General features: G+C 54.3%; 1 protein-coding gene across 1 annotated transcript in view; it reads left to right on the forward strand.

The window, feature by feature from the left end:
- Nucleotides 1-3,034: 3,034 nt before the first annotated feature.
- KIAA1671 (KIAA1671 ortholog) overlaps nt 3,035-13,543 on the forward strand; it is a 185,251-nt gene continuing 174,742 nt past the window's right edge. The window contains exon 1 of the mRNA XM_035017236.1: nt 3,035-3,287. The gene's annotated coding sequence lies outside the window, so the exon portion shown is untranslated. The remainder of the gene's footprint in view (nt 3,288-13,543) is intronic.

Below are 13,543 nucleotides of genomic sequence, written 5' to 3' on the forward strand. Positions count from 1 at the left end.
AAATGCATGGATATGGTCTTTGCCAAGAAGTGTGTGAGTTCTAGAACTATATGCACAATATGGTCGCCGTAGCCACATGTGGCTATTTAGATTTAAATTAATTAAAATTAAATACAATTTAAAATTCAGTTCCTCAGTCCCACTGGCAGCATTTCAAGTGCTCAGCAGTCAACTGTGGCTAATGTTGGGCAGGATAGATATAAAACATCTCCATCATTGCAGAAAGTTCTATGATTGCCAAATCAGGACAGACTTCCTGGAGGAAGGGGCAGATCACAGAGGAGGGGTCCTGGGAAAGTCCCCAGGGGCCATTGTCCTCAATCCCCAGGAAGAGAAAAGCCAGAGCTGGGAAGAGGGGTGGGAGTGTTGGCTCTGGAAACAATGTACAACCTGACACCTCTTTGGTCAGGGTATAATCTCTGGGGGCGTGCTGGCTGGCAGCCTCTCTGGTGGATGGAAGGTTACAGGAATGCAGGGGGAAATCGGCTGAGGGGCTGAACCAGGAAGTCCTCCCCCTCTCGAGGCCAGGAGCACTCTGGGAGTTGTAGTTGGGCACTTCTGGGATTCCCTCAAAGCTTGACAGAGGCAGAAGGGCTGACGCTGGACTGGGGCTGGGCATCTCTTGGGGCAAAGATTTGGGGAGGGTTGGTCAGAGCTGGGGATACGCCTGGGCTTGGGGTTTCTGTGGGTGGTGGCAGGAGGAGGATTGTCTTCTCCCCTATGGTGCTTACATTCTGGGATAGGGAGGAGATGCCAAGGTAGAGTACTAAGTTGGCTGGGAGCTGAGAAACATGCAACATTTGGTTAAACAGAACCCTCAGTCCACACCTTCTGGTTAATCAAGATTTGCTTGAGAGACAGGGAGTTCCTATAAGGTTAGAGAGGAGAGGGGGCAGATGATACACTATCAGTGTTGGTCATTCATGCATTTAACCCAATATTTATTGCACTCAATATTTATTGAGTGCTTACTATGTGCCAAGCCCCATTCTAGGCCCTGGGAATCAGGAGTGAACAAAAGAGACAAAAGTCTCTGCTTCCAGGAACTTTAGAGAAGGGAGCAGACAATAAACAATTATTTGCCTTTGCTCCTAGAACATACAGCTGTCTTGTAAAAACCGTGCTGAAACGTGGATTTTGACAGATTTTAACTTTCAGTGCAACCATTCTCTGTCTCCTACCCCTAGGGGTGGTAGTCATATTTAAAAGTCACCGAGTTGGGTCCTATTGATGGTTGTGCTTAAGACATCCTGATGCTAAAGGAGACTATCCTAGGGTGTAAGATGGCATGAGGCCTCTACCTCACCTTTTGAGTCAATTAGGGAGCCTTAGGCTGCTCCTTGGTAAAATGGGGGGTGGTGGTCCTCAATTCAAAAGGACTGTTGTACAGGGCGCCTGGGTGGCTCAGTCGTTAAGCGTCTGCCTTCAGCTCAGGTCACGGGCCCACATCGGGCTCCCTGCTCTGCGGGGAGCCTGCTTCTCCCTCTCCCACTCCCCCTGCTTGTGTTCCCTCTCTCACTGTGTCTCTCTCTCTGTCAAATAAATAAATAAAATCTTAAAAAAAAAAAAAAGACTGTTGTACAAACAACGGATATCGTGTGTCTCCAGCAACAGGGGTACCCTCCCTTACACAAAGACACCAACAAACCAAGAGAAAGATGAGGCAAGAGAGCTTCTCACCAATTGTCCCAAAGCCAGTGTGATGTTTTCTCTCTCTTTACCTTTTTTGAGGTCTAACTGACTCAGAATAAATGCACAGGATTTTAGGACCGCCAGTTATTCATGCCCAGTGCCTTTCCTTAGGAAGCCGTGTCTCCAATGCAATTCAATTTACTTGTGCAATTATTTTGTAAGTGCCTGTATGTTCCACGAGAGCCCGGATATTGCTAGCTGCTTTACCACTGGGTGCCCAGCATACAGTAGGTGCTAAATAAAGATGGCATGAAATGAGTGAAAGATAGCAACACAGGCATTTTCTTGTTTAGGGGCGGATTCCTACGAGTCTCTCAACTTGTCCCAAAGTCTTCATACCCCTGGCCCCCCACCACAACACAGTGGCAGGAGCGTCCCACACGGTAGGCACCAGCCCCCAGTGCAGTGAACAGCTTCCCGCCACGCCCGCGAGCCCCGCCGTGCAGTGCCCCTGCCCGCCGCGAGGGGGCGCCAGCGTCCCGCGCAAATCCCGCCTGTTCCCGGCCGAGCGCCCGCAGCCGGCTCGATTCCACGGGCGAGGCTTTACCCAGCGCCTCCGGAGTTCCCCGGCTGCCTTAGGCTCTCGGGAGCGCAGGCCCGACGGCGGGCCGGCGCCCGCTGCCGGCGGATCCCGGCCGAGGCCTGGGGGGTGGCCCTTAGAACGCGGACCGGCACCACGCGCACGTTCCGAGTCGCGCGCTGCGGGGTCGGACTCGCAGGGGCGGAGCGCTTCCGGGAGGAGTGTCCCCGCCGCGCTCGCGACCTCTGACCCGCCGGAGAGTCCCCGGGCCTAGGAGCCTGCGGGTGCTCGCGGGTCGGGCCGGCCGCGCTCCGCCCCGGGCCCTTCCGCGCAGGCGCCGCCGGCCGCCGTTCCCATGGCGACGGGGGCGCTTCCCCGCCCGAGGCCCCGCCCCCAGCAGGCTAGGCTGCGCTGGGCCGCGGCGGCGCGGGCAGGTGCCACGGGCTGCGGGCAGGTGGCGGCGCGGCGCGGGCAGGCGGCGGCGGCTGCAGGGTAGGTTGTGCGGCGGCCGCCGGCTGTGGGGGCGGGCTGTCTGCCCCCAGTGCCCGGCCCGCGAAGGGGCTGGGGAGGCGGCGGGGGGCGATGGCCGCCAAGTTTCTGCTCGGCTGAGGCCCCGGGAGAAAAGTTGGCAAAGTTGGCCGGGGAAGAGGTGGGGACCCGGTGGATCTCCCCCGGCTCTGGGTCTGCGTGGAGGGGGGAATCCCGATTTGGGAGCCTGGGGATGTGTCTCCCGAGACTTGGGAGTGGATCCCGCGGGAAGATCCCGCACAGGGCAGCCAATGGATCCCGCACCACCAGGCTGAAGACTTGGGAGTCGATCCTAGGAGTGGATCGGGCACTGGCGGCCTGAGGTCCCACTCGATCTCCAGCCTGGGGGTGGCGGGGGTCGGTGATTGGAGACTGGGAGCTAGTTGATCCCCACCTCCCACCTCCCTGTCCCCCCACGCTTGTCCGAGCCTTGGCAGTGGATTCCGAGAGGAGATCTGGTGGCCGGGAGCTGGGGGATCGCCGGAGATCGGGTACCCAGCCTGGAGCCGCTAGGATCTGGACGTCCGTGCGGGTTGGAGGCCCGGAGGTGGGCACTGGGAAGGGGGGGGTGCCCGGCGAGGCCGAGCCCGGGGCGAGATGATCCTGCGGGCAGCGGGGGTGGCGGAGAGAGCAGCGCGCGGGGCCCCTCGGGCGCCGGGTCTCCGGGGCTCCGGACGCTCCCTCCCCGCCGGGCCTGCGCTCCCCTCCACGCGCCTCCCCAGGGCTGAGACGCCCTGATGGGATTAAGGCTCGGTCCCCCTGCTCCCGGGCAGGCTCGGATGGCCCTCATCCCGCTGGCGGCGCCGCTCCGGGCCACAGGCGGGGCCCTCGGGAGGGGAAGTAGCCTGCTGACCCCCACCCGAGCCCCGACCTTTCCACACCCTCCTGGCACACACTCGCTTCGGAGCCGGGGCGCCGCGCCCTGAAACCCTGCTCACGTCCTGTATCGGGGTGTGTGACCTCCGCGCCCCGCCTTAGGTGGCCTGGTCTTCCTGCCGCCCGGGAGTGAACTTTCTCTAGCCGGGAGCAGCCATTACCTTTTGGAAGGGAAAGGGCTGTACCTGTTGCACAAAGAAAGAGCTTTTCTTTGCAGCTTCTTTGTGGCCTTGGGCAAAACACTTAGCCCCTCGGAGCCCGGTCTCCCCTCGGGGCAAAACGGGGTGGGATTGGGGGTCAAAGTGCTCCCTCCTCCGAGTGGCTGGCTGGGTTAATAGGTGTGATAGGTATGAAACAGGTAGGGGCTCTGTAAATATTAGTGGGCCCTCATTCTATGGCCCCTTCTTTCCCAGGTCCCATCCCCTGCACTTCCCTTACGGTCTCCCGGGAAGCTCCAGAAAGGCAACTTGCTGTCTTTTTAAACTGCAGGATTAGAGGGACATTTAACTCGATCTTTCCTCCAGAGGGGTTTATGGCCCCTCTGATCCTCCTTGCAGAGAGAAGCTCTGGGGTTTGGCTAATCAGTAACCAGGGCATTTGGACAAGGCTTCTCCCTTGGCTCAGCTTTCCTTTTCCTAATCCCTGGAGGCTCCTGGACAAACATGTGTTCACCTCTAGACACTGGCATCTCCTCCCTGGGACAGTTCCCAAGGAAGTGGTGCAGACACTAGCCCCAGGCTTGGTGGTTCTAGGGGGAATCGTTTTTAAAGGATTCGTGTGCTTGACGAGGGTGCAGTTAACTGAGACAAGTGCAGGGTTCCACTACGGAGTCTGGGCGCGTGAGCACACTCCTTTCATCAACCAGCGTGTGTCTTGAGCACCTACTATGTGGCCGACACAGGGCATTGTAGGACCTGTCCTCCTGGCATTACATTCCAGCAGTCCACTGAGGCAGCTGTGCTGATTCTTGATGTTGGGGTTTCAGCCCTCACCCCAGATTCTGAGGGTGGATGACCCCCCCCTACAGCCCCACCCCCACTTGGAGGTCCTGGGGGCTTTTATTCAAGGCTGACCTTGACAGGAGAATGGAACAGCCCACTGTGTGGGCTTGAGCATATCTTCCCTCACGGCATCTCCAGAATACATCTCTGACCAATTCAGAAAAGGAACCCCTGAAGAATATTTTAAATGTGCTTCATTCATGCATGCATGCATGCCATGCAATAAATATTTCAAGACATTGTGTCAAAGAGGGGGCCAGCAGTCACAATGTTGAGGGGTAAAGCCTGGTGAAGGAGGCAGTTGTCTAGAGGGGAGAGCTCTGATAATGGGCAGAGGGGGTGATGCCTCCCTTCTGGCAGGGGGAGGGGTGGGGGCCAGGGGGGTTAGTTTCTTGGAGACCTTGCCAGCGGGAAGAGGATGGTGTTGTGGGCCAGAAAAAGGGAACAGAACGGCCTGAACGCAGGAGGGAGCGTGGGGTGTTGGCGGAGGTGCTGGTCAGGGCCAGGTCAACCATTCGCAGGGGTTTGGACTTTATTCCAGGGCTGTGGGGTGCTGTGGAAGTTTCTCTGTGGGAGAGGGTCAGATGTGTGTTTTGGGAAGCTTGTCTTGCTCTTAGGAGGAGGCTCAGAGGCCAGCGAGGAGCTGCTAGAAAAATCCAGATGAGAGGTGGTTGTCTGAACTTGCATATAGACGTTGGTCAGTATGCTATTTAGAGAGGCACGCAGTTGAAGACCCTGGACGCAGAGCAGTCTCTCGGGAAGAGGGACCCCCCCCTAGGGGAGGTGGCCTGAAGATCGTGCCAGTATTCTGTCCAATTTAGCAGACCTTGCTGAGCGCGCCTGCGCTACCTGCCCAGGGATGGTTATAAACATCCACATCCTTGGGACTTCACACTTGGACTCGCCACCTTCCCGTGTGAGGGAGTGGGGCTCATTATTCCCATTCCACCGGACTCAGGACTCTGTAATGGGGCAAGGTCTTTGCCCGTCACCGTGGCAGAGCAGGGATTTGAACTTGCTTCCAGCTTGCAGCTTGTGGATGTTTGGAATCTGTGAGGTGGAGTAGAGAAGGCTCAGGGTGGTGAGGCTGAATCAGCATGCAGCAGGCTAAGTCCAGGGAGGCTTTGAGGAGGAGACAGGGATAGAAAGGAAGGAGCCCGGGGCGGGGCGGGGTGGGGGGAATTACTGGGGGCATACCCTGGCCCTGCCTTTCCTGGCTTGGTCTCAGGCATCGTACTTGGTTTGAGACTCAACTTTCTCATCTGTAAAATGGGCTCACGATAGGCTACTCCCCTCGTTAAGAGGGTTGTTACGTGAATTCAGGGAAGCAGTACATGGAAGTACCAGGTAGAGTGTGTGTACCGGTCTGCGCTCACTAAGTCATGGGCGTGATAATTATCATTTTGGCTTATCTTCAGGATGTTGTTCAGGCAGGGAGTGCCTCTCCCAACCTGGTGTGTGTGGGGGTGGCGTGGGGGGGCAGGGCAGCCACAGGTGACACTTGAGCTGAGTCTTGAAGGATGAGTAGGAGGCAAGGGGAGGACATTCCAGGCAGAAGGAGCAGCCCAGGCGAAGACATAGCTCAACTGGAGAATTGCATGCTAATTGGTATGCCCAGCACACTTGAATGAATGAAAGACCATCGGGATAAACATTCTCTTTACACCCCCTGCCACTCTCTAAATACCCAAGCAGGAAGGTTTTGCCAGGTTTATAAAAGAGGGCAGGAAGGGGGAGCCTGGGTGGCTCAGTTGGTTAAGTGTCTGCCTTCAGCTCAGGTCATGATCCCAGGACCTGGGATCAAGCCCCACGTGGGGCTCCCCGCTCAGCTTGGAGCCTGCTTTTCCCTCTCCCTCTGCACCTCCCCCGACTCGTGCTCTTGCTCTTGCTCTCTCTCTCAAATGAATAAATTAAAAAAAAAAAAAGAGGGCAGGAAGATCTCTGGCTAGGAGTTCAGTATTCCTTACCCCACTCACGTAGGCAGATAGGACTGTGACCCCAGACAAACCACTTCCCTCTTAAAACCTCAGTTTCATACTCTGGAAAATGGGATTGTTGGACAGAATATAAGTAAAGCACAGACCACATCAGAATACCCACTGTTCACTGAACCCCTCGTGTGCCAGGCTCTGGGCAAACTCTTTGTTCTTTTTTTTGATTTTTCACAACAAACCTGGGTGATGCCTGTTTGGGGGACAGTTGATCTTGCAGTTTATGAAGCTGAGGCGCTGGGAGTCCTATCCACTCCCACTACTCAAACTCCTATCATTTAAAAGGACACACTGTTTCATTTGAGGGGGACATGTGCATGTGCACACACACACACACACATTGTTTTTCCCTTCAATGTGATGAATATTTTATTGAGCATCATATGTGGGATGTGGGCAATTCAAAAGAGCCTCTGCCCTCAGGAATCCACTCCTCAGGAATCTGGTCAATCGGATGGGAGGAAAACGTGGCAGGGAAGCCAAGGGAGACAGGTGTGCAAATGATCATGGATTGACTTCTGCTTCATATCACTGCTCCATCAGTTAATTGCTCAGTTAGATGACCTTTGAAATGCTCTATAGCCTTGTCTCTATTAAGAATATAAATTATGTCCCCAAAGCGTGATCTTGGGATATTTATATCACTAAGTCAGAAGTGATACACATATGAATGCTATATATATATATTTGTATTGTGAAAGTAATAGGTAACACACCACATACTTCAAAGATGGCAAAATGATATTATTTTGAGTGACAAGTGAGTCTTCCCGCACCAGCCCTTGTCACATTCTGCTAATTATCTAAGTTATTTTTATGTTCACTCTGGAGCCACATGGAAGGCATTGAATCTTGGTTTTGCTACTTATCGGCTGTGTGACCCTGGGCAGGTGATTTAACCTCTCTGAGCCCCAGTTTGCTCGTTAGTGACCAGAGGTGAATCACAGATCTTCCTTCTGAGGGTTGCTGTGCAGAGTAAAGGATGAGGGACCTGGCACGTGGTCAATGCTCAGTATGCTGATTGTTACTGTTCTTGTTACATGTTGTGGTGGAGTTGTTACCCTGACCCTCCTCTGCCTCTAGATTTTATGCTCCAAGAAGGCAGAAACCCTATCTGTCTTCACTTGTTTGCTCTGCAAACAGTCATGGAATAAACAAATGAATCCGCATGTGTAGACATAGTCTTTTAACAACAGTGATGATCAAACAAAGAATTTCACACATAAATTAAAAATAGATCTGGATACTTCCCTATTTCAGAATGTGTTGACTGAACCCTACTCTTTAAACAGCTGAATAATACCCCAGTGCCTGAAGGCGTTAGTTATTGAACAGACCCCTTGTGGATGGGCTTTGAGCAGCTTGGTTTTTGCCGGGACACAGTGGTGTAATAGACATCCCTGTTCTGTGTGTTTGCACGCTTCTTGCATTCCGACTGGAGGGCAGATTCCAGGATGTGGAGCTGTTGGAGTAAAGGGGGTTTGGGATGCGGATCTAGCCTGCGCCGTTTCCCTCCTGAGCCGTTGAACGTTGCACATTCCTCCTGAGGCCCTTGGAGAGAGAGCCTGCTGGGGTGTTTCAGGGGGAGGGAACAGCGGAGGGCTCCCGCTTACTGGTGGCCGTGGGGGTAGCGTTCGGCGTGACTGTAGGGAGGGTGATAGTTCCTGCAGCCCTTGGGTTTGAATCCAGCCTGCTGGGAGCCGTGTCCTGGGAGATACTTGCCCACCTGCTTCCCTCTAGAAATAGGTGGCTTTGTATCAGCCCGGTTTTCCTATGCTAATACTGTGTAACACGCATCTCCCAGGTTGCAGTGTTTTTTTTTTTTATTCTTATGTTAATCCCCATACATTACATCATTAGTTTTAGATGTAGTGTTCCATGATTCATTGTGCGTAACACCCAGTGCTCCATGCAGAATGTGCCCTCCTCAATACCCACCACCAGGCTAACACATCCTCCCACCCCCTTCCCTCTAGAACCCTCAGTTTGTTTTTCAGAGTCCATCATCTCTCATGGTTCGTCTACCCCTCCGATTTCCCCCGCTTCATTCTTCCCCTCCCGCTACCGTCTTCTTCTTCTTCTTCTTTTTTTCTTAACATATATTGCATTATTTGTTTCAGAGGTACAGATCTGAGATTCAACAGTCTTGCACAATTCACAGCGCTTACCAGAGCACGTACCCTCCCCAGTGTCTATCACCCAGTCACCCCATCCCTCCCACCCAACCCCCCACTCCAGCAACCCTGTTTGTTTCCTGCAATTAAGAATTCCTCATATCAGTGAGATCATATGATACATGTCTTTCTCTGTTTGACTTATTTCGCTCAACATAATACCCTCCAGTTCCATCCACGTCGTTGCAAATGGCAAGATCTCATTCCTTTTGATGGCTGCATAATATTCCATTGTATATATATACCACATCTTCTTTATCCATTCATCTGTCGATGGACATCTTGGCTCTTTCCACAGTTTGGCTATTGTGGACATTGCTGCTATAAACATCGGGGTGCACGTACCCTTTTGGATCCCTACTTTTGTATCTTTGGGGTAAATACCCAGTAGGGTTGCAGTGGTTTTTAATGGCAAACCATGTGTTTCATGCTCCTGGGTCAGCAGATGACTCAGCTGAACTTGGCTGGGTTTTGGGGGGCAGCCTGGACATCAGGCTTTGAGTTGGGTGCGTGTTTGCCCCATGTATCTTCTTCATCTTGATACCCAGGCTGATGGGCAGCAGCTTTTCTCTGGTGGACAGCAGATGCTCAGTGGGGACCTGTGGTGCCTCAGAAAGTCTCTACTAGGAACTCGGGCGGGGTTCCTTCTGCTCTCTGTTGGTCAAAGCAAGTCACATGGCCGAGCCCAGCGTCAGGCAGAAAGCCACATACTCCCCCACTGGAGGCGGAGAGGGAGGGAGTATATGTTTCCCCGAGCAGTCCTGCAGCCTGTCACAATCAGGTTTCTGGTGGGGCAGGATGGAGTCTGGGGGCAGGGTCCGCCGGGAGAGGGCGTTGAGAATCGTGGAGCCTGATTGGTGTGGGACACATCAGAGCAGGGCTCTCTCTGTGTAAGGAGACCTGGTTAGAGGTGATAGCCCAGAACAGGCGGTTCACGGGTGTGAGCCTTGGTTTCCCCATCTGGAAAATGGGAATAATGTGCCCTCTCCAGCAGAGCTGCTGGGCAGCTCAAACACGATATTGGGTTAAGGAGGTATTTTGTGTCTGTGATGTGAGGTGTGAAGGTGAGGCACCATTGTCTTGATTGACTTTTTTTAAGGATTTATTTATTTATTTTGAGGGGGAGGGGCAGAGGGAGAGGGAGAGAGTCTTAAGCTGGCTCCACGCTGAGCACGGAGCCCAACACGGGGCTCGATCCCATGACCTTGACCCGAAATCAAGAGTCGGACACTTAACCGACTGAGCCACCCAGGCGCCCCTTGATTGATTTTTGCTTTGGGTTTGGTTTACAGTTCCTCAGGCTGTGGTACCTGGAGCCAGCGTCGGGGGGAGCACAGTGAGGCTAGGGGGAGGCTGGGGAGGAGTCAGATTTACATTCAAATCCCAGCTCTGCCCCTGTGGGTCACGTGACCTTCCACCAGTCGCATTATCTCTCTGAGCCTCAGTTTTCCCGTCTGGGAAGTGGATGTAGGGTCCGTGCTTGTGACCGTTGGCCAAGCTGTGCGACACTTGGCACGAAGTGGACGATCAGCCCGCTGGTGCCTGGAGCGTTACTGGGGTAGAATGCGGAATTCTGTGGAATTGGACATTCCCCATACCCCTTGGGAATATTGTGGGGGATCTGTATTCCCACTGCCTGGGCTCAAATCCCAGCGCCACCACTCTTCTGCTGTGTGACTTTGGGCCTGGCGGTTAACCCCTCTGTGGCTTAGTAGCCTCATCTGCAAACTGGGAGTGATAACTAGCGTCTGCCTCATCAACTGGGCTAATACCTAGTGCGTGCTGATGAATGTACGGGCTCAGCCTTATCTTCATTGTTATCTCGTATTGTTATTAGTCTGCAAAGGCCCAGGGCCGGTTGCTTCTGGTCCTGGGAACCCGCAGGGCCTTGGGGAAAGGGGTGAGGAGAGGGACGCTTCTAGGACCTCTGCTTCTGTGCAGGTGCTCTGCCCCCCTCTGCTGAAGTTGGAGGGCTGTCTGTTAACGGGTCCCTGTTGATATGACATTGTCTCCCCCAGGGCAGACATTACCTGCTGGGGAGGGACCAAGTCCCTTTATAAACCACTCCGCACTCTCAAGTCCGGCTGGGGAGGAGCCCTGGAAGCTCTGCATTTCAGGAATGTTCCCACTGCCTGTGGTGGGAGTGCTCAGCAGGCTTCAGGAGCCCATGGTTGTGAGTATTTGTGGAGGCCACCCAAGCTAGGCACAGGGGTGGAGGGCACTAGCTCACTCCTTCATTCATTCATTTGATGAACATTGAACCTGTGTGGATCGTGTGCCCAGTCCTGTGCTGGGGAGAATGGGATTCTGCTGGGTTTCAGGGTGGGTTTCTGAAGGAAGCTGGGTGGAGTAGGTAGAGATTCTGGGGTGCCCCACGCATGGGGTTCCTGTGTGACCCCGGGCAGGTCGCTTCACCTCTCTGAGCATTTCCTTATCCGTAAAGTGAGTCTCAGATGGGCCAAGATGTCACTGGAGGCAAGAAAGGATAGCCTTTGACCTGTGTGAACCTGGTGGTTTTCTCCCCAGTCCTCTGTGCCTTCAGAAGTTTGGGGTTGGGGTGGCCAGGTGGCTCAGTCAGTCAAGCATCCGACTCTTGGCTTCGACTCAGGTCATGATCTCAGGGTTTTGAGATCGAACCTCACATTGGGCTCCATGCTCAAGGGGGAGCCTGCTTGGGATTCTCTCCCTCTCCCCCTGTCCCTCCCCCTGCTTGTGCATGATCTCCCTCCCTCTCTCTCTCTCAAAATAAATAAATAAAATCTTTAAAAAAAAAAAAGAAGTTTGGGGTTGATGACTGAGGCTTCCTTTCTTCCACTTGCTGAGACTCGGCTTTTGAGAACACTGCTGTTATTTATAGTAAAATAAAACCAAGAAGTAGAGAGTATTCATTCTCTCCTAGGCATTGTGCACATCTGTGTCTCATTTGATTCTCAGGGCCCCATTTGACAGAGGAGAAAACTGAGGCTCAGAGAGGGAGTCGCATGCCCAGGGTCCCTACTGGGAAGGGTGAATGCAGGTCCAGACAGCCTGACTGCAGCCCCTGGGTCCTGACCCCCTCCCCCTGCCGCCTCCCTGGTGGTAAAGGAGGACAGAGCTGGACCATCCCAGCATTCTGTCCTCTCTCCATCACGTCATTGCTGTGTGACTTTGGGCAAGTGGCTTGACCTCTCTGAGCCTCAGTCCTCATCTGCAGAAAGAAGATGCTAAGATTTTCCCTGTGAGGTCCTTGTGGGACTGGGGGAGGTAACCGTGTAAAGCTTCCTGCACATCGAAAGATGGGAACTCTTCCCCCATAAATAGATCACCTTAGGGTCTTTAAAACAAATGTGTGTAAGATACGCCAAGGACTTGCTCTGTAAATCACGATATAAATCTCTCTTGCTTGTGGTAGCAGTAGAAATAGTAACAGGAGCTATAATAAGAAGTAACAGCTTGGATTGGCTGCTTCTTATATTCCAGCTCCTCGGACGGACACGTGGGTTTGTGCATTATTTTATCGCATCCTTTACGGGATCCTTTCTTCAGCCTATGAAGACCGCTGTTCGTGTGGTTCCCATCTTACAGATGAGGAGGCTGAGCCCCTGAGAGCCGGAGCGCCTGGCCCCCCTGCTCGCGGCTGGTGGCAGGCAGGGAGCCCCGGAACCCCTTCCTGTGTGAATGTCCTAGGTGGTGTCCCACCCGTCGGGGACCCAGCTTCATTTCCAAAGGCTCCGGGTCAGGCTGTAGCTCCCAGCCGACTGTTCATAGTTCTTTTCTTTTTTGTTTTGTGTCCTCAGTGACGAAAGCCCTTTCTGGGACCGGCCTGTTTACCCAGGGGGTGGTGAGACGCTGCTGGGGGAAGGAAACTCGGGGTGTGCGGGGCCTCCCAGCAGAAGGGGATGCCAGCGAGCGCGTTGGGGACACTGAGGTCCTCCTGTGAACTGGCGCTGGCCGACCGGCCCGGGCGTGAAGCCTGGGCCTTGGTGGGCACTCTGCCTGCGGAGCGCTGCCCTGGGCCCTGGGCCGGCCGTCACTTGGGGGGTGGGGACTCCCAGGGCCCTTTGGCCTGGGAAGCTGCCCATGATTGTTTCTTTCATTTTAGGCCCCAGCCCTGGAAACTCTTGCCTTTGTTTCTGGAACTGATTACCTGCTCGCCAGGCGCTCAACTCGGCACGTGAAGGGATCCTAGGTCATGGGAGAGGACATGGAGTGTAGTAGAATGAGTTCTGGGCCAGAAGTCAGGACTCTGGGTTCTAATACCAGCTACTCTGCTGTGTGTCCTCGGGTGAGCCCCTTCCCCTCTCTGGACCTCTTTCACCGAGGAAGGGGAACTGGTGGGTAGCTCCCAGAGCCTCTTACTCACTCAGCTTGAGGTAGACGTAGCAGAGCCTGGCTTTGAACTCAGGCCTGCCTCCTGCAAGCCCAGCCTCCCTATAATAACGCTCAAGGCAGCCCGATGCCTTCTCCCCATCTTCCCCCATCCTTCCCTTGAGAATTTCCAGCACAGCGCTTCCTTTCCTCCCCTGGGACCGTTGATCCTTTTCATCTATGTTATTTATTAAGCACCCACTGTGTACCAGGGCCTGTACTGAGCCCTGGGGCTGCCTGGGACTGCCTGGGACGAGGGCCCCTGGAGAGAGAAGAGGAGGCGGAGAGTGGTGTGCTCAGGGCTCTGATGCAGAGCAGGGCCCCAGGGGGCACCGTTCTCCTGGTCCCTCTTCTGTCAGCTTTGCAGCCAGACTGTTTCCCATGATGCACCCGGGGTTTGGATGCGAGGGGAAG

Source organism: Mirounga leonina, unplaced genomic scaffold (genome assembly GCF_011800145.1).
Source record: "Mirounga leonina isolate KUSES-001 unplaced genomic scaffold, KU_Mleo_1.0 Mir_171, whole genome shotgun sequence".
In the NCBI taxonomy this organism is placed as follows: Eukaryota; Metazoa; Chordata; class Mammalia; order Carnivora; family Phocidae; genus Mirounga; species Mirounga leonina.